Here is a 23,805-nt window from a genome sequence, read left to right as displayed (position 1 = left end):
TTTCTTTCATTCCCTTCCTTCCCCTCCTTCTCCCCCTTCCCCTCTTCCTCCTCTAATTTTTAAGAAGTTACAAATTCAGTGGCCTGGGTGGAAGAAATAATCTGGAAAATCTTAATGAAGGCCATATGACAATGAAGATTAAATAGACCCCTCAGCTTTCCCTTCCTCCCTCCCCTACCTCTCTTTTCCTTTCTTTTCTTTTCTTTTAAGACAGGGTCTTGTTCTGTCACCCAGGATGGAGTGTACTGGTGTGATCATAGCTCACCGCCCCCTCAAATTCCTGTGCTCAAGAGATCCTCTCGCCTTGGCCTCCTAAAGTGCTGGGACTACAGGCATGCACCACCTCGCCTGGCTACTCTTTAAATATTTTGTAGAGATGGGGTCTTATTTTTCTGCCCATGCTGGTCTTGAACGCCGCATCAGGCTCCCAAAGTTCTGGGATTACAGGCCACCATGCCTGACCAAGATTATTTCATTGCATGTATGTGCTATCACTTACTTAATCAGTCTCCAACTGAAGGATATTTGATTTGTATTATTTTATATTATCAAAAAATATTGCATTAATTTCCCTTTTTTGTATACATGTGAAAATATTTTTATTAGATATACTAGGATCAGAATATGTATATATAAAGGTTTCACAGATATTTAATTTTGATGTAAGTAGAATTTGTGGGTCAAAAATATGTACATTTATATTTTTGACAGATACTCCCAAATTTCCTTGTATAAAGATTGTTCTAATCACCTTCTCACCAACATTGTATAAGAGCCCTTGTTTCACTTTTCTAATATGTAATCACATTTTTGTTTTTCACCAATGTGATAGTTAAAAATGGTATCTTATAGTGTTTTTTGAGTTTCACTTATTTTGAGTAAGGTTGACTACTTTCTAATGTGCTGGAAAGCCATTTGTATTTCATTTTTGTGAGTTACTGTCTTTACCCATTTTTTCTTTTGTATTGTTGATATTTTCTTATTGATTTGTTGGAATATTTTTATACATTGCAAATAATTTTTGCTGTTTGTTATATGTAAGCTGGAGAAAGAACATTTTCAGGCAGAAGAAATAGCAAATGAAAATATCTTGAGGCATACAAGAAGAAAAGAAGTAACCACAGGGTTATTTTTCTCCATGCTGTGGTTTCTTTACATGTAGAAATTAAAAATATTGTATAGTCAAATTCATTTTTTTAATATTACAGCAGATTCTACATAGTTTCAAGACCACCTGATTTTGAGGTTGTAAAAATTTATCCCATGTTTCCTTTTAGCAATTTTAATGGCTTCATTTTGTACGTTGAAATCTATCTATCCATCAATAATTTATTTTTTGTGAAAGGTCAAAAGTCAAAATGTGTTTCCCTCAGATGGCTATTCAGTTGTTCTGACGGTTATTGGACAATCCATCTTTTACCTACTGATTTGAAATGACACTTTGATCATATCTTAAATTCCGGCATGTATTTGAGTCCATTCCAGGACTCCCTGTTGTGCTCTATTGTTCTGTTCTTCCAGGCATAATATCATATTGTTTTAATTAGTATAGCTTTATAATATCTTTTGCTCTCTACTTGGACTTACCTTCTCATTACTCACTTTTCTCAGAATATTCTTGACTGTTCATTTTTCCATATTAACCTTAGAGCTCATTTTTCCATGTTAACCTTAGAATCAGCTGGTTTCATTCTAAATATTCCTGTTGGTGCCTTTATGGAGATAACTTTGAATGGACATGTTTAATTTAATATTGAGTCTTACTAGTTATTCCTCTGAATTTTAAGATGAGTTTTTTTGAAGTCAACAACTATATGAGGACAAGCATTAATACTATTCTCATTTTACAGAGGCAACAGAAATCTTCTGAGAGGTTGAAAACATTTCTTATTCCTCAAGTTCACAAAACTGACAAGCCTTGGAAAGGGCCTAGGCCCAGATGGTCTCCCTTATACGCTTGATCTTCCATCTACTCAGTCTCATCTAGCCCTTATGACAGGGAGAGGCAGCTCCTGGAAACCAATGACACATCTGTTGTGGCATGCAGTCAGACAAACCAGCACGGGGTGGCAAAACAGCATGGGCTTTGTGCCTAGCAAGATCCCAGTTTCCTTCATGACTTTGTTATTTCCTATCTGTGAGACCTTGCAGAAACTCTTTCTTAGACAGTACTTGATTTGCAGAGGATTAGGAGACTACGCCCTACCTAATACTTGGCACTTGGAGGCACTCAATCAATGGTATGTTCCCCAGACCCCTTCAGAAAGGTGTTAAATTCTTTTCCCATGTGACACTGATCTTAGTGATCCCTTTGTAATGTTAAACTTACCAGACTGGTGATTTTCCCTTACGGATGAAGTTTCAGGCTACATAATAAGGGGATAATCTTTAGGCCACATAGGGAAAGGGGCTCTGCTTAGGGTGGCACGTGGCCTTGCTCTCCACAGCTTCCCCACGCAGCTGTGCTAAGGCCTCTTGTCTGCCCCTTTAGGATCCTTTTTGGGGGTCTTCATTGGAGGCTTTCCCCTGCTCCCCCACCCTTTCTCTAGGGATAATTTTTAATAGAAAACAGCCATTTAAAATGAATCCACTTAGAATAGGGACCAAAACTTTATAGTAAATAGGGAAAAATGTCTAAATTGGTTATTGGTTATCTTGGAAAATAAATCTAAAAATTATAAAAAGTTCTCTTTCTGGGATAAAATTAACACAATAATTACACGTTTAGAGTGAACAGAGAATGAATCATGACTGATTCATTTTTGGTATAAAATGTTTCAAAGATAATTGTATGATTATATATATTTATATCACATTTTTGCATCACAAGGAAAAAGTTGAGCACTTCATTAGTTTTCCTAAGGGTCTCTCTTCATCAGGAAGAATTTCAGTAACACTGGCTTTGCTGGATTGAAGAGTTCCGTCTCTGCAGGAGGCTCATTTGTCAATGGCTTTGATCGTAATTCCAGCGGCTCTCACCCATAACTTTGGTCAACTTTATGAATTCATTCACCTTTTGCAAGTTTGGCAATTTCACATTGCAATTGCGTCGCATGAATTTGTACCGATTTTTAAAATGAAGTTCGTGGCATGTGAGAGCCAGTGTAGTAAACTGAAATAATTGTCCCCCAGTCATGTCCATGTTCTAGTTCCTGGAACTGGTGAATGTTACCTTATAGACAAAGGGGACTTTGCAGATACGATTAAATTAATAATCTTGAGATCTTAAGGATCTTATCCTGGATTATCTAGGTGGGTCTGATGTAACACAAAGGTTCTTAGAAGAGGGGGACAGGAGATCAGAATGAATAATAGGAGATGTGTTCATAAAAGCAAGAGATTGAAATGAGAGATCAGAAGAGGCTGGAATTTCCCATCAGCCAGGAAAAGCCCACAGCCTCTAGAAGTTAGAAGAAACAAGGAACAGATTCTCTCCTGGAACTTTCAGAAAGAACAAACTCTGCCAATCCCTTCATCTTAGGCCTAGAATTCTTTCCAGACTTCTGACCTTCAGAACTGTAAGAGAATAAATTTGTGTGGCCTTAAACCACTGACTAAGTTTGTCTAATTTGTCTCAGCAACAATGTGAAACTAATACTGTCAAATTGTAACCAAAGTTCTGATGAGAGCACAGGAGTGAATAAATCTTGTCACGAGGAGTGTCAGTCCAAACTGAATACTTTAATGACTTTGTCTTCTTCATATAGCCTATTGTGATGTATGTGTCTGTAGGTGTACACGTGTGTGTGTGTGTACAAAGGAAAAGTAATATTCAAAGGGCAATTGGTATAAACTTTTCCTTTCTTCCGTCTTGTCAGGAGTGGGGATTCTTCCTCGCAGAATGCCTGTATCCAGTTAGGGAAATGGTTGAAGACAAAAACTGAAGAAGCCACGGAAGACTGGTGATTGCACTTAAGAAACAGCCTGAAACTACGTGAGGTCTGAAGGAAGATGCTGACAGGTTAGTGAGACGTCCAGCCAAGTGATGCTAGAATATTTTCAGAGACAGAGAATGAGAATAGGTGCAGCTGCACCAAGAGGGAGGACTCTGGGGTGGGAGGGGCAGGGGAGCAGAGAGAAGTCAGGAGGATTTCAGAAAGTTTTACTGTGTGTTGTGTATTGTAACTTATACCTCTGCTGCTGCCCAACCAGCCCCCCGCTTCATGGAAATCTTTAATAACGATCCAGGGTTAGGCTTTTGTTTATTTTTAAAAATAGCTCTGGAGTGCAGCTGGTCCTAAAGTAGGAGGAGGCACGATTTTATCTGGATGGCATGTTATCAAAAACTTTTATTATTTCTTACCAGAGGCTTCTCAGCCTGGTTTCTCTGACCTATAATCTAGGCTGGGACCCAGAATGCCTGCAGCTCTGGTCTTTAGCATTTTGAGTAAAGCCTTCTTGTTGGCTGTCTTCTTACAGGCTGCCTTCATGGCAATTTGTTCTTTCTGAGCAGCTGCTTTGTGGGAAAGGCCTTCGAGAGAGAAGCCTTTTGAACCTCAGCTTTATGCTTCTGTTTCTCATTTTCTCTGCTTTTCTGAACCTGTAACAAACATCTGTCATTTTGGAACTCCTTTCTCTGGCTACAATCTTTTTGGTTTGTCTTGTAACTGACTGTTTTGGATGGATACTCCTTTCTGGGGCAGCTTCTATCCTGTTTGATGAGCACCGTGTGGAGATTTGCGAGTAAAGTCAATGAACTGTGTATGTTTGCACACCAAAAGCTCACATCATTATACGACTTCATACACCATCAACCGAGGTTCAGTTCTGATCAATAATAATGATAATTGCAACCAGTCTCCCAGCATGTAGCCCACAGGAAATGCAGACTCCCCGGCCAGCTTCCATATAGTGTTTGGTGACTTCCAGCCTGAAGCGCTGGAGGCTTCTGTGCAGTTTCAGTTAGATGTCTCCTTTACTGTGTCCCTGCCTTGGCCCCAGAGAGAATTAAATATGCTTTTCGACTTTGAAATATCCTCTGCATGTTATTGGGCTTGTGGGTTCTGCTTGAAATTATCCTAAAATGTGCTATGTGATTTGAGTGGTTTAATTTTATTACTACTTTTTCCCCAACTGAAGTTCGGCTGAATGATTAACAGTTGGCTAGAGAGGTCATTCAGGAGGCACAACTCACTGGGAATTCCACTGCAGATCCTCACGTGTTCAGCTTCCCATTCCAGCAATGACTTCCTCCCTGGAAAGAGGGGCTCTGTCCATGTATTTATGATCTGAGCGGATCAAGTAAGGGAGAACATAATGGGATTTATTTTTCTCTGGGGTCTGAAAGTCCTGCACTGCAGTGTCCATATGGACCATCTTGCCTTGCCAGTGCTCCATGAAATGTGGCTGAGTCCAAAGAACTGGGGCCTCCAACTGGCCCATGTACCAGGAGGCAGGCACGTGGTGTGGCTGGTGTATGGAAGTTTTATGACTTTGAGAGTATAATTAAGGCCTGAGTGATGACTGCAGAAAACTAATAGCTCTGGAAGCGCAAAATAAGAAAGGAGTCTTTAGCATAAACGAAAAGCAAGGACTTGTTTCAGGAAATTTTTGACAAAGGTGAAACAAATGGACAAGCCTGAGTTACTTTTTTTTTTTTTAAATAGATTTGGTGAGCAGAGGAATCTGTCACCCAACAGAATCATTTACTAAGCAAAGATGAAAATTCTTAGATAAATATCTATGTTTTGCCTGGTAGCTGGCATGCTAGGATTATTTTGACAGAAAGTAAATAGCAGGGTAATATGTGTGACTTGAGAGAAAAAAATTTGGGTCAACTCATGTTATTCTGTGAAAAGATCCAATCAATTTCACTCCCATTGCCAGAGGAAGAAGTTATGTAGCCACACTGGGTAAGGCTCACAAATTACTCTACAATCAAGAAGTAAATAATATCTAAACCCTACAAATTGAATTTTTATTAAGAAATTCATCTCTGCTTACCTCAGGGTTTATACAATCTTTTAGAGCTTGTAGAGAAAGGCAATATATCTCAATGTGCAAAACCAGATTGATTGGGGTGAGGAATTTTAATTCTTAGGGTCAGGAATATGCTTCACCTTTTAAAACAGGCTTAATGAGAAAGGAGCAGACAAATGTTGCTTTAAAAGCGATTCTAATTCTTCTTGTGTTGTCTTTTATCTATATTACCACTCCTGTTGCTAGTTTCATGTAGTTTACAAATTGGGATTAATGGCTTTTTTTTTGCATAAGAGTTTCAAGGTCACGATTTCATAAATTGAGTAAATAAATAAATCCCTCTCTATCATTGACTTTCTGTGTACTTAACATCTATATATTTGTTACTTTCTGCATTCGTAAGATGCCAGTACTGCTATTAATAAAATCTGTATTTCCTGTACCAGGGCTTGTTGTTTAATCAAAAAATATAAGTGGCAAGGCTTACCATAACATTTGTCAAAGATGAACAAGTGAAAATGTTTATTCTGCTTTGCGCTGCCCATTGTCAGATTCTCTTCTATAAGAATGGATGATAAAAATAACAGCTACAGTTTGAGAAATTATGTGAAAGGTATTTTGCTTGTAGGTGCTCATTTAAGAAAGGTATTATTATTCCTATTCTATGGTGAAGGAAACTGAGATTGAGAGAGTTTAAGGAACTTGTCTGTGTAATTAAGGGTGGTTTCAGAGCCAAATTTTGAATGCTGGGCTGTGTTGACTCTGAAAGCCTGTCTCTTTCTACAATTTCCCATCATATTTCAAAAACTATATCCCTTTTGACCTATGATTTAGGTCATATATCCCTTTACAGCTCTGCCCCTTGACCTCTTCCCTGACCTCTACGAGTTACAGAGGTCTGTGTCATGGAGCATTGTTGAGCAAGACTTTCTGATGTGGTATCAGTCAGGGTAGGCTGGATTATGCTGTGGTATAAGCAACCCTCCTATCTCAGTGGTTTGAGATAGCAGAGACTTATTGCCTGTCATGTGTCCAAACTACATGTCCAACTTGGAAGTGTCTCTGATTCAGGATTTCCCCAGGATCAGGCTGTTGGAGCCTCCAACATATGGTACATTGCTGGACCCTGTGACAGGGTGAGGGAACAGGGTCAATCAGGCATGGGCTCTTCAAGGCTTCTGACGGGAAGTGACACATGGACTTCCTCTCTCATGTCCTTGTCCAGAGCATTTCACTTGGCCCCACCTAACTTCACAGGGGCAGGCATGGTACTACTGTCTCTCCAGAAGGGAGGGAACAAGCAATGTCAGTGAATGGCACACTACTATGTATATCCAAAATAAAGCTATGTTGATCTTAAAATAAATACATGGTAGCTTTAAAAAATTGCAATACATAATAGTTACAATTTAAAGAGTTCCCTAGACCCATTCCTAAGGACCAGAAAAGACATGACTGCTCCAGAGATTGTTCTAATTCGGTAACCTACATTAATGACTTCCTTATAGCAGAACTGAGAGGTGACATGTTTTCCTTCTCTAAAAAGGTACTATTTATAACGATTTGTTTGTTAGCTGGATTTTAAGGAAGAGATAGTGGTAGATTTAAAAGTAACCAGCACAGATGTGTTGCAAAAATAATTGAAAGGACAGAAAAATTTTCCTAGTTCATCTGGGCTTCTCCCCAAGGGTTCCCATTTATATAATCCATATAAGACTGAAAACTGGAATTTAGTGTTTTAATTCAAATGAGATAAATCGCTAGGTACCTTCTTCTAGATTGTTTTTGTAAAATAAGAAGGTGTAAATTAACTCTCAGGTGTCAATTTGAACGAGCCCATGAGGCAAATGACAGGAAGATTGGTTAGAGAAATTTCCCCAGCAGAGAGTACTACGTTGGTTGGGGCTTGGAGGCAAGAGAAACCTTAGCTGTCCTAAATAAAACTTCTATGCAGTGATTGCAATTAATAGTCCATCACATGAAAATAGAATGAAATCACCTGGAACTCTGTCCTGTAGTTGAGTTCAGAATTTGTGATTTTTAACTTTGGCATTTTAATTTTGTGCTGCTTTCAACAAAAGCTAAGCATAGCAATTCCACAAAGGCATAATATAACTACTGGAGCTCTTAGCTTCTACCTTGCAGTGTCTGGCAATGCTCTTGCATGCTCTGTGAAAGATGCAATCACACAATCAAAGTAATATTTTCCCTGAGGTTCCCTGGGGCAGACTGGTTCTGCAATTTTCCAGTAATTGTTTTAGAAGGGCAGCCTGGATTTGGTTTTACTATTAGATCTTTCCCCCTGGATTCTCCACACTGTGGGTCCTGGCTTCTCTGTTACCAGTCTCACTAAGTACCAGAGATTGGGGTGGAATGGTATGTACCATTAATTACCCAGTGGGATTTGGTGCTTCTCTGAATGGACTCCCTAATCCACAAATCCCCACTATCTGTGCAGGCTGGAACATAAGTATCTTTCCGAAGTAGGTGATAAGGTTAAATAATTCTTGGGCATCTGGATTCTGTGGTATGAGGAGTGAGTTGCTCTTTAAGATTAATATACTTTCTTTTGAGTTCACATCCCCAGAAATAACTAAGGTTTGTGCTTATAGACCTTTTTTTCCCTTTTATTTATCAGCCTCCATAGCAAACCTTGAAGTTGATAAGCCACATACCATTGCTATGATTACTATTTTTTCTTTCCATTTCATAGGTAAGAAAATAAATGGAGGCTCTGGGTGTTTGGCCAAGTCAAAAAGCTACAAAATGCTAGAATCTGGCTTTTCAGACTCCAAGTCCTGTGCTCTTTTCTTATATAATGCTTGTTAGTATTCTGGCCATGAAGTTTAATAACACGGGAATAATAATAAGAATCCAGTGTCCCCTCCCTTCATTGTCCCCAGAGTTACCAGTGGTTACAACAGACCCGGACTTCCTGTGAGGCGCCGCTGGTGGTCTGGTGCCCTCTGCTGGTGAAGCCGCCTGGCTTTCTTGTTGCTTGGTTTCCTCTGGATTTTTATCTCCATCTTCCTGGCGCAACATCTTTCAGCAGAGTGTGCCGTTCTTATACGAAGGTAAGAAGCCATTCTGCTGGGCACCTTACTTGAAGAAACACTCAGAGAGAATCAAAGAAAGCAGGACTTGGCATTTCTTCGACAGTATACCCCTGTGTGTGAACGCTCCCTTTTTCCTGCCATCCGCCGAGGGGGAACTTTCAAGTACTCAGTTCCCAATGTGGCCCTTGCCCCGCTCAGCTCTGGCATTCTTTTAATTCCCTTTGAAAGAGAGTGTACATTCTTCTCCAGAACACACAAGAGGAGGCAGCCAAGAAGAAGAGAAGTCTGGGAGCCCTGGAAGAAGTTAGGCAGGAGCGCCTCATCCTCAGGGAGCCAAGATGGAGACGACCCATGACTCCACCCTAGAAAGGCAGGTCAGCTTCTGCAGGGTGGTAGTGAGCGCAGGCTCATGGTGGAAAGAGGCAGGTCTTCTTGGACTGGGGCCAAGTCCAACAGATCAGCTGAGACGACAAGTCAGGCAAGTAGAAATTGAGTCGAAGTGCTTAAGCCAGAGACAGATGAGTGACTCAACTGGTTAAGATTTGGTTAGTAAAAGGCTAGGGTTCTCACATGCTCCCTTGAAATTTTTGTTCCATAGTCTTCTCTGGGAAAATAGAAAATAAATTGTGCGGTGGCCCTGCTGCTGTCAAAAGGAGTTGTCAATTTGCATCAGTTGTCAGTTTGCATAGTTTATAATACACTGTCTAGAGGTTGTTATTAATAATTAGGATTTTCACTCTGATGAGTCATGGAGCAATTTATGTAAATTATAACACACAACATTATCTGGAACAAGTATCAGAAGAAAGGTGGCAAATTACCTATATCAGTGGTTCTTAAAGTGTGGTCCCTGGACCACCATCATCATCATCATCTGGGAACACATTAGAAATGCAAATTCTTAGGCCCCATGCCAGACCCATTGAATCAGAAACTCTGGAGGTGGGCCTAGCAATCTGCGGTTTAACAAGCCCTCCAGGCGATTCTGATGCACACTCAAATGTGAACAGCACTGCCTTAGATTATAGTATAAGTGATGAATACTAGATCATTTTCACTAAGGAAGGCCTATAAATGTGATGGTTGGAGGGAAAGGAGGCAGGAATATGAGGCAACAATTTGAAAGACACATGTCTGCTATGTACTGAATAGTAAAGATTGCTTGAAGTTTGACCGTGAGATAAATTGAGCTAATAACAATACCATATAGCTTAAAGTTAAATTGCCACGATCACAAAAGGACAAGGTGGAGAGTCTGAAAGAAATGATGATAACTGGGATTGATCAGGTCCATTCTGTGATTGTTCTAGGGCATTGCTGTGAGGCTGCCCTGTGTTCTGACACTGTGACCTTCTTTGATAGAAATGCAGGAAAATTATATCTTCTTGAAAAGGTCAAGACCAAAACGATTTCCTAGAAATTAATTTTCTTAGGGGGAAAGAGGAATTGACAATGTCATGTGAAAATTTTATTGAAAAATGTTTATTCAATTTAGGTAATAGTAAATGATAAAGCATCAGAAATGTCTTCTTTGATCTTTTATTAAAAGTATGATTCATAAGACTTCAATGAAAAAAGATACAAAAGGCCCATAAGCATTATTCTCATCTTCACCATCTAGTTATTTCTTTCTTGAAAAAACAGCATTTCTTTAACATAGTGTGAGATAATAGAGGGCTTCTGGAGAATTTAGTCCTTATGGCTGAGATTCCTGAAATTGCCAAATAAGTCACTGATTGTCATTTTGTGTGAAAGAGATGAAGAAAAACCTGTTCTCAATTACTGGGCAGCTGGTATGTTTTAATTGTTTGCTTTTTACAAGCAGTAAAATAGAAGGAGTATTCCTTAAGTATCCTTATATGCTATTAATGCAGTGCTTCTCACATGCATTGTGCATCATGATCCCCAGGGAACTTGTTAAAAATGCAGATTGGTCGCCTTTTGAGGTTTTGATTTAGTAGGGATATGATTTTTAACAAGCATCCAAATGATTTTGGTGTAGGTGGTTTGAGGACCACACTTTTAAAAACCCTGCCCAGAGCCTACCCATAATTTATGTGCTCATTATTTGAGCGTATCTGAAAGTGACTGACAATTTATAAAATGCCAGTTTAGTGTAGATAAAGACTTAACAGTGAGCAACAGCTGCTTATTCCAATAGAGCCTTGTTGTTTGGCATTGGGGGAAAATGAGCATTATACATAAGATAATGTTTTAAAATTAGTACATTATTTGTTTAGAGCAGTTTTAGGTTTACAGGAATTTGAGCAGATAGCACAGAGAGTTCCCACATATTTCCTCTCACCTACGTCTCAGTTTCCCTGGGTACACTTGTTACTGTTGTACACTAACACTTGTTTGTTTTGAACTGATACTGATACCTTATTATTAAATGAAGTTCAGAGTTTAGGGTTCACTCTTTGTGCTGTATATTCTATGGGTTTTGACAAATGTATAATGCTCTGTATCCACCATTACAGTGCCCTACAGAATAGTTCCAGTGCCCTCAGAATCCCCTGTGCTCCACCTATTCATCTCTTACCCACTTCCCCGTTCCAAACTTTTGGCAACTATTGGTCTTTTCATTGTCGCTATCCTTTTGGCTATTTCAGAGTGTCTTCTTGTTGGGGTTCCATCAGGTTGGTGGGAAAAATATTAAAGATATAGTAATAGTCAAAAACTCTCTTGGAAGGCCTGAGAGTTTTTGACTATTACTATAACTATCTTTAAAGGCCACAGAGTTTTTGACTATTACTATAACTATATTTAGTATGTTTCCCACCAGCCTGATTGAAACCCAACATCTTCTATAGTTGAATCATATAGTATAGTATATGTATAGTATGGTAGCCTTTTCAGGTGGTTTCTTTTCACTAGGTAACATGAGTTTAAGATTGCTTTATGTCTTTAAGTGGCTTGATAGCTCGTTTCTTTTACTGCTGAATAATACTCCATTATATGGATATACCACAGTTTGTTTATCCATTTACCTTTTGAAGGACATCTTAGTTGATTTCAGTTTTTTTGCAATTAGGAGTAAAGCTACTATAAACATTTGTGGGCAGGTTTTTGTGTGGACTTGAGTTTTCAACTTATTTGGGTAAATATCTAGTTGTGCAATTGCTGAATAGTATGGATAAGTTAAGCTTTGTTAAGAAACTGCGAAGCTATCTTCCGAAGCGGCTGTACCATTTTGCATTCCCACTATCAATGCATGAGATGTTGTTCCACATCCTTGCCAGCATTTGATATTGTTAGCTTTTTTTGGGTTTTCACCATTCTAATAGGTATGTGGTAGTATCCCACTGTTATTTTTTATTTTACATTTTTACTTTTCTTTTTGAGACAGAATCTTACTTTGTCACCCAGGCTGGAGTGCAGTGGTGTGATCTTGGCTCACTGCAACCTCCGCCTCCCGAGTTCTAGATTCTTCTGCCTCAGCCCCACGAGTAGTTGGGATTACAGGCGCCTGCCACTGCGCCCAGCTAATTTTTGTGGAGACGGGGTTTCACTATCTTGGCCAGCCTGGTCTTGAACTCCTGACCTCATGATCTACCCATCTCGGCCTCCCAAAGTGCTGGGGTTACAGGAGTGAGCCACCGCGCCCGGCCTATCCCACTATTATTTTAATTTACAATTCCCTAGTAATATATGTTGAATATCTTTGCATATATTTATTTACCATCTGTGTATCTTTTTTAGTGAGGTGTCTGTTCAGATATTTTGACCATTTTGTAATTAAGTTGTTTGTTTTCTTATTGAGTATTGAGTTCTTTGTGGATTTTGAATACAAGTCTCTTATCGGATATGGTTTGCAAATATTTTCTCTCAGTCTGTGGCTTGCTTTTCATTCTCTCAATAGTTTCTTTTGTAGAGCAGAGTTTTTAATCTTCATGAAGCCCAACTTACCAATTTTTTATTTCATTGATTATGCTTTTGGTGTTGTATCTAAAAAATTATTACCATACAAAATGTCATCTAGATTTTCTCCAATTTTTATTTCTAGGAGTTTTATAGTTTTGCATTTTACATTTAGCTCTATGATCCATTCTGAGTTAATTTTTGTGAGGGTGTAAGGTCTTTGTCTGGCTTCATTTTTTTTTATACATGTGGATGTCCAGTTGTTACAGCACCATTTATTGAAAAGACTATCCTTTCTCCATTGAATTATCTTTTGCTATTTAGTTTAATATCAGTTGACTATATTTGGGTGGGTCTATTTTTGGGGTCTCTGTTCTGTTCCCATGATCTATTTGTCTGTTCTTATACAAATACCACACTGTTTTGATTATTGTAGCTTTACAGTAAGTCACAGAGTCAGGTAATGTCAGCCCTCCAACTTTGTTCTTTTTCAGTATTGGCTTTTGTAGTCTTTTGTCTTTTCATTTAAACTTTAGTTTACATGTTTGTCGATACACAAAATCAGTTGTTGGGATTTTGATTGGGATTGTGCTGAATTTATGTTAGGAAGAACTAACATTTTAACAATACTGAGTATTCCTATCCAGATACGTTTTTTAATATGTGAAAACATTTCTCTGTAAGCTTTAAACTTTTAAATATCACAGCATTTTACCTAATACTTATAAAATATCTTTATTTCCTTAACTTTCCAAAAGTTTATGAAACAAAACTTGACCTTTTCCTTATGACTTAGGATCATCCCTGTAAGCTTTATTGCGTTAGATGTTAATACAGTTGTATCTACTGCTTATTCTTCTGTCTCTCAATTAGGTGTTTAGTTATCATTGTGGTTGTTTGGGTGTCTCTGCCACTAGCTGCACTGTGGGCTCCTTCAAGGCTAGGATCATATTTTGGCTGTTGATGCTTCCCCAGTCCAGTAGACATTTTATACTTGTTCGTTGAATGAATTGTGATTGTCTCCAACATCCGTTTATCTCTTCTTATTTTTCAGCTTCTAATCTGTTGTACTCTAGAGAAACAGAAAAACTTCATTAAGAACTGTATGTTTAAAAAGAGTCAATTAGGTTCAAAACAAAGCCCCTTGTACAATATTTGTGAGAGTTATTGTGGCTTTTAGAGAAGTACAGTGCTAGTGTGTATCTTCAAACATATAGAAAATTTGAATATCCATATGTCTTCCATCTAAAAAAAATTGCTTATGTCTTGTCATATTTTCATGTCTCCCTTGCAATATATTAATACATACATATACATGTGCTGTGCCGTGTGAAAACTAGTAATGAGTTGTAAAGTCCCATATAGTTGAAAATGCATCATCTAAGAATAAATATGGTGGAAATACTTTACTATACTTAAGAAATTAATCATAATGATGTAATATCATGTAGTAGACATTCCATATTTAATTTTTTTCAGTTGTTACAATAATATATTTTTTTGTGATCCATCCTAAATTCCCACATTGCAGTTGGCAGGTGTGTTGTGTTGTGTGGTGTGATGTGTTAGGTGGTATGATATGTTGGTTGTGCTGTGTAACCTTTCCTAAGTCCCTTAACATCCCTGGTAGTATAGATGATCTCTAGTGTTATTTTGAGTTCTGAGAGTCTGCGAGTCTATAATTATAGGCCATTTTAGTTCTATAATGTTGTGATTTTATTTATTTATTTATTTATTAGAGACAGGAACTTGCTCCGTTGCTCTGAAGTGCAATGGTTTGATAAGAGCTCACTGCAACCTCAAACTTGTGGGCTCAAGGAATCCTCCTGCCTTAGACTCACAAGTAGTTGGGACTACAGGCGGCATGGATCACCATGCCTGGTTAATATAAAAAAATGTTTTGTAGAGAACAGGTCTCGCTATATTTGCCTAGGCTGATCTCAAACTCCTGGCAAAACTCCCACCTCAGCTTCCCAGAGTGTTGGGATTACAGGCAGGAGCCACTGTGGCAGCTTTTGTGATTTATTTTATTTTATTTTTATTTTTCTTTTCTTTTTTTAAAAATTATACTTTAAGTTCTGGGATAAACGTGTAGAACGTGCAGGTTTGTTACATAGGTATACATGTGCCATGGTGGTTTGCTGCACCCATCAAATGGTTATCTACATTAGGTATTTCTCCTAATGCTATCCTTCCCCTTGCCCCCCACCCCCTGACAGGCCCCCGTGTGTGATAGTCCCCTCCCTGTGCCCATATGTTCTCATTGTTCAATTCCCACATGTGAGAACATGCAGTGTTTGGTTTTCTGTTCCTGTGTTAGTTTGCTGAGAATGATGGTTTCCAGCTTCATCCATGTCCCTGCAAAGGACATAAACTCATTCTTATTCATGGCTGCATAGTATTCCATGGTGTATACATGCCACATTTTCTTTAGCCAATCTAACATTGATGAGCATTTGGGTTGGTTCCAAATCTTTGCTATTGCTAATAGTACTGCAGTAAACATATGTGTGCATATGTCTTTATAGTAGAATGATTTATAATTCTTTGGGTATATACCCAGTAATAGGATTGCTGGGTCAAATGGTATTTCTAATTCTAGATCCCTGAGGAATCACCACACTGTGTTCCACAATGGTTGAACTAATTTACACTCCCACCGACAGTGTAAAAGCGTTCCTATTTCTCCACATCTTCTCCAGCATCTATTATTTCCTGACTTTTTAATGATCGCCATTCTAACTGGTATGGGATGGTATCTCATTGTAGTTTTGATTTGCATGTCTCTGATGACCAGTGATGATGAGTTTTTTTTTCATATGTTTGTTGGCTGCATAAATGTCTTCTTTTGCAAAACATCTGTTTATATCCTTTGTCCACTTTTTGATGGGGTTGTTTGTTTTTTTTCTTGTGAATTTGTTTAAGTTCCTTGTGGATCCTGGATATTGGCCCTTTGTCAGATGGATAGATTGCAAAAATATTCTCCCATTCTGTAGGTTGTCTGTTCACTCTGATGATAGTTTCTTTTGCTGTGCAGAAGATCTTTAGTTTAATTAGATCATATTTGTCAATTTTGCCTTTTGTTGCCATTGCTTTTGATGTTTATTCATGAAGTCTTTGCCCATGCCTATGGCCTAGATTTTTTTCTAGGGTTTTTCTTTTTATGGTTTTAGGTTTTACATTTAAATCTTTAATCCATCTTCAGTTAATTTTTGTATAAGGTGTAAGGAAGTGGTCCAGTTTCAGTTTTCTGCATATGCTAACCAGTTTTCCCAACACCATTTATTAAATAGGGAATCTTTTCCCCATTGCTTGTTTTTTTCAGGTTTGGTCAAAGATCAGATGGTTGTAGATGTGTGGTGTTATTTCTGATGCCTCTGTTCTGTTCCATTGGTCTATATATCTGTTTTGGTACTAGTACTGTGTCCGGAATTGGTGGGTTCTTGGTCTCACTGACTTCAAGAATGAAGCCTGGTTTTGGTTTGTTTTGTTTCTCCCCCAGCCAAGAACCCGCAATGGTCCCTGGACCCTGCTGATCAGAATAGTTGTGCTCACCGATGCAGCAGCAGAAACACTAGCTTTTCCCCCCGACCACATGGAGGACCGAGGAAGGTCAGATTTAGTGGCCCTTACTGACGCATTCTCGAAAGCCTGCACCCTTGCCTGTCCACCCAGACCACATGGTGGACCGGACCAAGAAAAATCGGATTTAGTGGCCCTTACCGACGCATTCCCGAAAACTTGTACCTGTTAGAGTCCTAAGCATTCTCCTGTTAGTATTGGGGCTTTACCCCCATCCTATAAAGATGTTATACCCCAAAAATGAAGTGGAGGGCCATACCCTGAGGGAGGGAAGGGATCTCCAGGGTTGGAAGAGTGACACCTTTTGTCCTCACTTATATGAATAGGAAGGATACAATTGCTGAGGCTCCCCATATCCTAGCTTCAGGAATAGCTTTTGTTAGGCCTGTTAGTCTGAGGAGGGACTCTAAAATTCCAGATAGTCCTCCCTACAACAGGGATTTGGGCAAAAATTATGTTTTTCTGATTGGTGAGCTTGGGTGCCTAAAGAAGGTAACAGAGTCCTGGAGTTCATACTAGAAGTCATTCTTATAGGAGGAACTAGAAAAGCATCAGAGACAGGGAGCGATTTTTAGAAGCAGGACTAACCTCGGAGAAGAGAGGCAAGAAGAAGTTTGTCTGGCAGGCATTAGGACCCAGGAGGCAAGGGTCAGGGTAGATAGAATAGATAGGTGAGTCTTGTTTGGGCGACATGTCTTTGAGAGTTCCGCTCATGGCCACAGGGTCAACCAACTTGTTATCGGGACCCTGGAGCTGCATGGCTTTCCTCTCAGTCGACCCTCGGCTCAGCCCAGAAGTACAGGAAAAGTGGAAGCTGGTTCTAGGCAAACCAACACTCCCAACTCTGAAGAGTCGGGGGTTGTTAGAGAGCCCTTTCCCAGAAAGCCTGACACCCGTGTCTTAAGTCTGGTGGCTACGCTAGTTGCTTTTAACTGGCTGACAGGTGCCCGGTATTTAGCCCCCGATTACTAAGGAAAAATAGGACAGAACAGCAAGCGAAAGGGGTCCATTGGTGCTCACCACTCAGCGATAGTCCATGTCCCACTGCTTGACGATAGGCGAAAGTCTTACCGCGTGGCGATAGCTGATAGTCCCATCTGGGTCGCCAAAATGTGTCTGGAATTGGTGGGTTCTTGGTCTCACTGACTTCAAGAATGAAGCTGCAGACCCTCGCGGTGAGTGTTACAGTTCTTAAAGATGGTGTGTCCGGAGTTTGTTCCTTCAGGTGTTCAGATGTGTCTGGAGCTTCTTCCTTCTGGTGGGTTTGTGGTCTTGCTGTCAGGAGTGAAGCTGCAGACCTTCGCGGTGAGTGTTACAGCTCATAACGGCAGCGTGGACCCAAAGAGTGAGCAGCAGCAACATTTATTGCAAAGAGCAAAAGAACAAAGCTTCCACAGTGTGGACAGGGACCGGAGCGGGTTGCCACTGCTGGCTCGGGCAGCCTGCTTTTATTCCCTTATCTGACCCCACCCACATCCTGCTGATTGGTCCATTTTACAGAGAGCTGATTGGTCTATTTTACAGAGAGCTGATTGGTCCGTTTTGACAGAGTGCTGATTGGTGCATTTACAATCCTTGAGCTAGACACAGAGTCACAGAGTGCTAGTTAGCTAGATACAGAGTTAGCTAGATACAGAGTACCAATTGGTGTATTTACAAACCTTGGGCTAGACACAGAGTGCTGATTGGTGTATTTACAAACCCTGAGCTAGACACAGAGTGCTGATTGGTGCACATATGATCCCCTGGCTAGATATGATATCAGCTGTGGGTTTGTGATAAATAGCTGTTATTATTTTGAGATATGTTCTATCAATACCTAGTTTATTCAGTGTTTTTTAGCATGAAGGGGTATTGAATTTTATCAAAGGCCCTTTCTGCATCTATTGAGATAATCATGTGGTTTTTCTCATTGGTTCTGTTTACATGATGGATTACGTTTATTGATTTGCATGTGTTGAACTAGTCTTGCATCCCAGGGATGAAGCCGATTTGATCATGGTGGATAAACTTTTTAATGGGCTGCTGAATTCAGTTTGCCAGTAACTGAATTGAGGATTTTCACATTGATGTTCACAGGGATGTTGGCCTAAAAGGTTGTTGTTGTTGTATCTTTGCCAGGTTTTGGTATCAGGATGATGCTGGCCTCATAAAATGAGTTAGGGAGGGGTCTTTCTTTTTCCACCGTTTGGAATAATTTCAGAAGAAATGGTACCAGCTCCTCTTTATACCTCTGGTAGAAATTGGCTGTGAAGCCATCTGGTCCTGGGGTTTGTTTTTTGGTTGGTAGGCTATTAACTACTGCCTCAGTTTCAGAACTTATTATTGGTCTATTCAGAGATTTGACTTCTTCCCGGTTTAGTCTTGGGGGAGGGTGTATGTGTCCAGGAATTTATCCATTTCTTCTAGATTTTCTAGTTTATTTGCATAGAGGTGTTTATAGTATTCTCTGATGATAGTTTGTATTTCTGTGGGATCAGTGGTGATATCCCCTCTATTATTTTTTATTGTGTCTATTTGATTCTTCTATCTTTTCTTCTTTATTAGTCTGACTAGTGGTCTATCTATTTTGTTAATCTTTTCAAAAAATCACCTCCTGGATTCATTGATTTTTTGAAGGGTTTTTCATGTCCCTCTCTCCTTCAATTCTGCTCTGATTTCTTGTCTTCTGCTAGCTTTTGATTTTGTTTGCTCTTGCTTCTCTAGTTCTTTTAATTGTGATGTTAGGGTGTCTATTTTAGATCTTTCCAGCTCTCTGATGTGGGCATTTAGTGCTATAAATTTTCCTCTAAACACTGCCTTAGCTGTGTCCCAGAGATCCTGGTATGCTGTGTCTTTGTTCTTATTGGTTTCAAAGAACTTATTTAATTCTGCCTTAATTTTGTTATTTACCCACTAGTCATTCAGGAGCAGGTTGTTCAGTTTCCATGTAGTTGTGTGGTTCTGAGTGAGTTTCTTAATCTTGAGTTTTAATTTGGTTGCACTGCAGTCTGAGAGACTGTTTGTTATGATTTCCATTCTTTTGCATTTGCTGAGGAGTGTTTTACTTCCAATTATGTGGTTGATTTTAGAATAAGTGCTATGTGGTGCTGAGAAGAATGTATATTCTGTTGATTTGGGGTGGAGAGTTCTGTAGATGTAGATGTCTATTAGGTCCGCTTGAGTTGAGTTCAAGTCCTGAATATCCTTGTTAATTTTCTGTTTTGTTGTTCTGTCTAATATTGACAGTGGGGTGTTAAAGTCTCCCACTATTATTGTGTGGGAGTCTATGTCTCTTTGTAAGTCTCTAAGAACTTGTTTTATGAATCTGGGTGCTCCTGTATTGGGTGCATATATATTTAAGGTAGTTAGTTCTTCTTGTTGCATTGATCCCTTTACTATTATGTAATGCCCTTTTTCTGTTTTGATCTTTGTTGGTCTAAAGTCTGTTTTATCAGAGCAGGATTGCAACCCCTGCTTTTTTTCTGCTTTCCATTTGCTTGGTAAATCTTCATCCGTCTCTTTATTTTGATTCTATGAGTGTCTTTGCACGTGAGATGGGTCTCCTGAATATAGCACACAGACGGGTCTTGACTCTATCCAATTTGCCAGTCTGTGCCTTTTAAATTAGGCATTTAGCCCATTTACATTTAAGGTTAATATTGTTATGTGTGAATCTGATCCCATCATTATGATGCTAGCTGGTGACTTTGCCCAATAGTTGATGCAGTTTTTTCATAGTGTCAATGGTCTTTACATTTTGGTTTGTTTTGCAGTGGCTGGTACCACTTTTTCCTTTTCGTATTTAGAGCTTCCTTCAGGAGCTCTTGTAAGGCAGGCCTGGTAGTGACAAAATCAGTCAGCATTTGCTTATCTGTAAATAATTTTATTTCTCTTTCACTTATGAAACTTAATTTGGCTAGATATAAAATTCTGGGTTGAAAATTTGAAAATTCTTTTCTTTAAGAATTTTGAATATTGGCCGCCACTCTTTTCTGGCTTGCAGGGTTCCTGCAGAGAGATCCGCTGTTAGTCTAATGGGCTTCCCTTTGTGGGTAACCTGATTTTCCTCTCTGGTTGACCTCAACATTTTTTCCTTCATTTCAACCTTGGTGAATCTGACAATTATGTGTCTTGGGGTTGCTCCTCTTGAGGAGTATCTTTGTGGTGTTCTCTGTATTTCCTGAATTTGAATGTTGGCCTGTCTTGCTAGGTTGGGGAAGTTCTCCTGGGTAATACCCTGAAGAGTGTTTTCCAGCTTGGTTCCATTCTCCCCATCATTTTCAGGTATACCAGTCAAACATAGGTTTGGTTTTTTCACATAGTCCTGTATTTCTTGGAGGCTTTGTTTGTTCCTTTTCATTCTTTTTTCTCTAATCTTGTCTTCATGCTTTATTTCATTAAGTTGATCTTCAGTCTCTGATATCCTTTCTTCTGTTTGATTGATTTGACTATTGATACTTGTGTATGCTTCATGAAGTTCTTGTGCTGTGTTTTTCAGCTCCATCAGGTCATTTATATTTTTCTCTAAACTGTTTATTCTAGTTAGCAATCACTCTAGCCTTTTATCAAGGTTCTTAGATTCCTTGCATTGGGTGAGAACATGCTCCTTTAGCTTAGAGCAGTTTGTTACTACCCACCTTCTGAAGCCTACTTCTATCAATTCATCAAACTCATTCTCCGTCCAGTTTTGTTCCCTTGCTGGCGAGGAGTTGTGATCCTTTGGAGGAGAAGAGGTATTCTGGTTTTTGGTATTTTCAGCCTTTTTGCACTGGTTTTTCCTCATCTTCATGGATTTATTTACCTTTGGTCTTTGCTGTTGGTGACATTCGGATGGAGTCTTTGTGTGGTCATCCTTTTTGTTGATGTTGATGCTATTGCTTTCTGTTTGTTAGTTTTCCTTCCAACAGTCAGGCTGCTCTTCTGTAGGTCTGCTGGAGATTGCTGGGTGTCCACTCCAGACCCTGTTTGCCTGGGTATCACCAGCAGAGCCTGCAGAACAGCAAAGATTGCTGCCTGCTCCTTTGTCTGGAAACTTGGTCCTGCCAGATGCCAGTGGGAACTCTCCTGTATGACATGTCTGTCGACCCGCCCTGGGACGTGTCTCCCCATCAGGAGGCACAGGGGTCAGGGACCCACTTGAGGAGGCAGTCTGTCTCTTAGCAGAGCTCGAGCCCTGTGCTGGGAGATCCACTGCTCTCTTCAGAGCCAGCAGGCAGGAATGTTTAAGTCTGCTGAAGCTGCGCCCACAGTTACCCCTTTCCCCAGGTGCTCTGTCCCAGGGAGATGGGGGTTTTATCTATAAGCCCCTGGCTGGGGCTGCTGCCTTTCTTTCAGAGATGTCCTGCCCAGAGAGGTGGAATCTGGAGAGGCAGTCTGGCTACAGCAACTTTGTGGTGCTGCAGTGGGCTCAGTCCAAATTTCCTGGTGGCTTTGTTTACACTGTGAGGGGAAAACTGCCTATTCAAGCCTCAGTAATGATGAATTTCCCTCTGCCCACCAATCTTGAGCGTTCCAGGTTGACTTCAGACTGCTGTGCTGGCAGTGAGAATTTCAAGCCAGTGGATCTTAACTTGCTGGGCTCCGTGGGGTCAGATCTGCTGAGTCAGACCACTTGGCTCCCTGGTTTCCGGCTCCTTTCCAGGGGAGTGAATGGCTCTGTCTCGCTGGTGTTCCAGGTGCCACTGGGATATGTAAAAAAAAAAACAAAACAAACAACTGCAGCTAACTCAGTGTCTGCCCAAACTGTCACCCAGTTTTGTGCTTGAAACCCAGGACTGTGGTGGTGTAGGTACCCGAGGGAATCTCCTGGTCTGTGGGTTTCAAAGATCGTGGGAAAAGCATAGTAACTGGGCCGGGTTGCACCATTCCTCATGGCACAGTCCCTCATGGCTTCCCTTGGGTTGGGGAGGGAGTTCCCCAACCCCTTGCACTTTCTGGGTGAGGCGATGCGTCACCCTGCTTCTGCTTGCCTTCTGTGGGCTGCACCCACTGTCTAACCAGTCCCAGTGAGATGAGCTGGGTACCTCAGTTGGAAATGCAGAAATCACCTGCCTTCTGCATTGGTCTCTTTGGGAGCTGCAGACTGGAGCTCTTCCTATTTGGCCATCTTGCCCGGGAATCCCTGATTTATTTATTTACTTATTTATTTAGACAGAATCTCATTCTGTTGCCCAGGCTGAAGTGCAGTGGCACAATCATGGCTCACTGCAGCCTCAAGTTTTCAGGCTCAGATGGTGATCCTCCTGCCTCGGCCTCCCGGGAAGCTGGGACTACAGGTCATACCACCATGTCTAGCAACTTTTTTTTTTTTTCCACAGAGATGGGGTCTCACCATGTTGCCAGGCTGGTCTTAAACTCCCAGGCTCAAGTGATCTGCCCACCTCGGCCTCCTGAAGTATTAGAATTACAGGCAAGAGTCACTGCTCCCAGCCTGTGATTTATTTTTTAAGGAATCATAGATGTTGAAATGTTATGCAGTAATTTGACAGGAATTGATAAACTACCAAGTAAAAGAGCAATGTATTAAATAAGATTCCAAATAACCAAACTCAGGCTTATCTCCATGGGATTTTTAAATATTTCTTTTAGGTGGAACTCAGCTATATGAAAATAAAAATATATCTATTTATTGATGTCTTTAAAGACTACAGAGAATCAAGAAGAGAATTGAGGCCACCGACCACTTATGGAAGCTTTTTCTCCAGCACACTAACCATTTTAACTATATTATGACCCTGTTGAGAAAATAAAATTTTTTTTAGGCGATTGAATTGATTTCTCATGCTAAAATAATAATAATTTTTTTTTTTTTTTTTTAGCTAAAAATTTTCTCTCTCTCTCTTTTTTTCTTAAAAGTCCAGCTTTTAAGTTCAGGGGTACCTGTGCAGGATGTGCAGATTTGTTATATAGGTAAATGTGTGCCATGGTGGTTTGCTGCACTGATCATCCCATCACCCGGGTATTTAGCCCAGCATTCATTAACTATTCTTCCTGATGCTCTCCCTCCTCCCACACACAACCCTCTGATAGTCCCCAGTGTGAGTTTTTCCCTGCCATGTGTCCATGTGTTCTCATCATTCAGAGGAATATGGAAGGACTAGACTGGCTAAGTCTTCTGGCCTCCATCTTTCTGCATTATTGGATACTACCTGCTCTCGAACATTGGACTCCAGGTTTTCAGCTTTTGGACTCTTGGACCTACACCAGGGGTCTCAGGCCTTCAGCCACAGGTGGAAGGCTGCACTGTCGGCTTCCCTACTTTTGAGATTTTTGGACTCAAACTGGCTTCCTTGCTCTTCAGCTTACTGTGGAACTTCACAGCTTACTGTGGAACTTCACCTTCTGATCATATGGGTCAATATTCCTTAAGAAACTCCATTTCATACATATTTCTTTCTCTTGTCTA

The 23,805-nt window shown here is 40.1% G+C and overlaps 1 long non-coding RNA gene across 2 annotated transcripts in view; it reads left to right on the top strand.

Annotated features, from left to right (window-relative positions):
- The first annotated feature begins 650 nt into the window (after positions 1-650).
- Positions 651-23,805, top strand: part of LOC103883891 — a 220,678-nt gene continuing 197,523 nt past the window's right edge. For both annotated transcript variants that reach the window (XR_002521674.2, XR_004184370.1), the window contains exons 1-2: positions 651-2,240; positions 3,819-9,349. This is a non-coding gene — a long non-coding RNA (uncharacterized LOC103883891). The remainder of the gene's footprint in view (positions 2,241-3,818; positions 9,350-23,805) is intronic.

This window comes from Papio anubis, chromosome 6 (assembly GCF_008728515.1).
Source record: "Papio anubis isolate 15944 chromosome 6, Panubis1.0, whole genome shotgun sequence".
NCBI classification, from domain to species: domain Eukaryota; kingdom Metazoa; phylum Chordata; class Mammalia; order Primates; family Cercopithecidae; genus Papio; species Papio anubis.
The sequence above is the reverse complement of the archived record's forward strand: the minus strand, read 5'-3'. Positions and strand labels throughout refer to the sequence as shown.